The sequence below is a fragment of the Dermacentor silvarum genome, chromosome 5 (assembly GCF_013339745.2).
Source record: "Dermacentor silvarum isolate Dsil-2018 chromosome 5, BIME_Dsil_1.4, whole genome shotgun sequence".
NCBI classification, from domain to species: Eukaryota; Metazoa; Arthropoda; class Arachnida; order Ixodida; family Ixodidae; genus Dermacentor; species Dermacentor silvarum.
Genome location: NC_051158.1, coordinates 55,610,089 through 55,613,860, shown reverse-complemented (window position 1 = coordinate 55,613,860; position 3,772 = coordinate 55,610,089).

Below are 3,772 nucleotides of genomic sequence, written 5' to 3'. Positions count from 1 at the left end.
TATAACAATGCCCACGTTGCTTTGGAGGTCTGCGATGCGTGGGGTCACGGTCCGAGAATCTTTGTCTCTGAAAACGGTCTGCTGTCTCATCGGCTTAACACATTCCGGAGAATGTCGCGTTCGATCTCATAAAGATGACAAAAACACAACACGTGTTCCACCGTCTCCTCACAGTTGCACGAGTCACAGATTGGTGTGTCGGACATGCCCAGAAGGAATGAGTACGCTTTCGTAAATGCCACCCCTAACCAAAGGCGACAAACCAAAGTTGCATCACGGCGGCGGAAGTCCGATGGAATCTGCAGCCTCAGTGTACGATCCAGCTGGGGGAGTCGACAGTCCGATCGGGCTGCTTCATCAAGTTGCTGTCTTGGTTTGAGCAAGTAAAGGAAGACCCCTCGCAGCGTCTGTTCTTCATAATGGTATAGGCACTGTCAGGGTTTCCTTATGGGCTGACCGGGTGGCATCATCAGCAAAGAGTTTTACTGGCGGTACATAACAATTGCCAAAGAATAACAATTTCTATGAAGACTTAGTTGAAAGATTTGGTGATGGTGGAATCAAAGCCATCTCCAAAACCACACGTGGAGCCGAATTGAAGCATGGTAGACATCAGCAAAATTTCTATTTTGCGAACATTTAATATCAAACAGTGGTGGCGTGGAGCAGAGGTAGAACACTCGGCTTCTAATCTGAAGGTCGTAAGTTTGAATCCTCCTCCAGACCGCTATATTTTTAGGCATGGAATGGCGCCTGACACCGCAAGAAAATTAACTCCGAGAGCTAGAGGGGCTATACTAGTCCAGGTGCATCCAAATTAGGAAGGCCCACTAAGCTTCAACAAGGTCACTCCCTCACCAGAACTGCAATAGACCGATCCCACTGGCCACTTTCACGACGCCACCGCTGCCGCGGTGCATGCTGGTACTTGGAGTCATCCGGCCGCTCCAGCCGCCCGGAGTGCCTGTGCGTTCTGTTTCCGAATGATTTTCGACAATTTTTATGGTTCGTGTAGAGCCATCGTGCGATGGGAGGATTGACCTGCTGTATTCCTGGGTGCTACCACCAAACAAGGGACAAAGGCTTCGGATTCTATGTGTTTTCTTTTCTAAAGAGCGAAAGCTTCGAAAGGCGTGGATCCATCGGATTAATAGGTGGTACTGGTAATACACAGCTCGAGAAGAAACACGGAGACGAATAGCGGCCGCATTTCAATGGGGGCAAAATACGAAAACACCCGTGTACTGAGATTTCCGGGAATTTATAGATTATTTGTCGATTATCGATTAGCTATTGATTGGCTATCGCAAGGTATTGGCCACGTATTTGGGCTAGGCTAAGCACTACCAAGTCATCCCCAGAATTTTCCGAAATTTATTGACTATTGATCGATTAGCTATTGTTGGCTATCGATTGGCTATCGCAAGGTATTGGCCACGTATTTGGCCTAGGCTAAGCACTACCAAGTCATCCCCAGAAGTTTCCGGTGTTTATTGATTATTGATTGATTATCGATTAGCTATTTATTGGCTATTGATGACTTGGCGATGATTGTATATCGCCGTTTTTATCTTTTATGTCTGGGAAGCTCGTGTGCAGTACTCAACGAGTACTGCACACACTGCGGTGTGTGGTTGACCAGTTGACAACAACCAAGATGGTGGCAGTGCTACTTCCGGAAAACCAGCGCATGCGTAGATCCGTTGGTGGGATCGGTCTATTGGCCTCCCTAGCGCAGTATTCTGCCCCTACCTTTCTCATGAAAACTACAATTAACCCATGGTCCTCAGTCCCCAGCGGCGGTGGTCAGACCTGCGACGCGGCAGAGGAGGCTAGCTTAGCAGGGCTATTTGAAGAATTATCAGGATTGCCTGGAATATCATTGGCCTTAGTGAGGTTAGAACTGGTGAGGCTTATGCAGTGCTGACTAAAGGCCATGTACTCTGTTACAAAGGGCTTCAAGATAATAGAGAATTCGGAGTAGGATTTCTAGTCAATAAGGACATAGCGGGCAACATTGATGAATTATACAGCCTTAATAAGAGGATAGCACTCGTCGAAATAAAGTTGAATAGGAGGTATAAAATGAAGGTAGTGCAAGCCTACGCCCCAACCTCCATTCACGATGATGAAGAAATAGAACAGTTTTATGAAGATGTTGAAGACCAATGAGAAAAGTGCAAAGTTAGTATACTGTAGTCATGGGCAACTTTAATGCAAAAGTTGGGGAAAAGCAGGCTGGTGAGCAAGAAATTGGTAACTACGGCATCGATTCTAGCAACAGTAGAGGAGAGATGTTGGTAGAATTCGCGGAAACGAATAGGCTCCGAATAATGAATACCTTCTTCAGGAAGCGCAGCAACAGGAAGTGGACCTGGAAAAGCCCTAATGGAGAAGCAAGGAATGAAATAGATTTCATACTCTCTGCCGATCCAAGCATAGTGCAGGATGTAGAAGTGTTAGGTAAGGTAAAGTGCAGTGACCATAGGATAGTCAGGTCTAGGATTACTCTCAACTTGAAGAGAGAAAGAGTGAAATTAGTCAAGATGAAACAGGCCAACCTAGACGCAGTAAGGGTAAAAAGACACAAATTGAGGCTGGTGCTAGCAAAAAAATATGCAGCTTTAGAACAGGAAGATAAAGACAACATAGAGGTAATGAATGAAACCATAACTAGGCCGATCTCAGAAGCAAGCAATCGAAGTGGGAGGTAAAGCACCAAGGCAACCAGTAGGTAAGCCCTCCCACATAACAAAGGACCTAATAAGGAAACGGCAAACGTGAAGGTGTCAAACTCGAGCGAACAGATAGTGTTCGGTGAACTGTCCAAACTGATCAACAAGAAGAAAGTAAGGGATATTCGAAATTATAAAGTGGAAAAGATTTAGGAGGCAGTAAAATATGGACCCAACATGAAATCAGTGTGAAGAAAACTTGGCATAGGACAAGGCAAAATGTCTGCACTGAAAGATAAGCAGGGCAATGTCATCAGCAATTTCGATGACATAGTAAAAGCAGCGGAAGAATTCTATACTGACCTGTAGGCATACCCAGAGCAGCCAAGCGACTTTCATTCGAAGTAGCAATGACAGGATACAGAGACTCCTTCTATAACTAGCGATGAAATTAGAAGGGCCTTGAAAGACATGACCAGGGGAAAAGGTGCTGGAGAAGATGTAATATATCAGTCGATTTAATTAAAGATGGAGGAGTCATTATTCTTGAAAAGCTTTCTCTCTTTTTTCCTCCCTGGTAAATGGCATTGAGCTTGGACCCTTTCTGCATTATCACTAGAGGCCGGATCTTTAGGCATTAAAAAAGCGCGTTTTAGGCGCAAAAAATAGGCAGGCAAACAACGCTTTAGGCCTCCAACGTCGTAAATATAGGCACAATAAATTTTTACATAAATGGAAATAATTTCAAACGAAGACGTGTGCCGCCTATATCTACGATAGGAAAACAAGAAATGTTATTGGCTATGATGGCACACAGGCGCCAACGGTTGAACATAGCCGTACCATTGTCCCATAAAACTGCTGGACTAATGACGATCAATTGGCTTCATTCTCACTGCTCATATTTATGTTCAATGGCCACTGTACTCGAGCGTCGCATATAATGAAACAGGCATGAAAAAGAATACTTGAAAGTGGGAATACTGATTAAAAAAAACGATACTTTATGTCTGCCTGACACAATTAAATTAAGACACAACAAAAACAGAGAAATAACAATGGAAGAGAGACTACGATATATTAAGAAATTAGCAGGT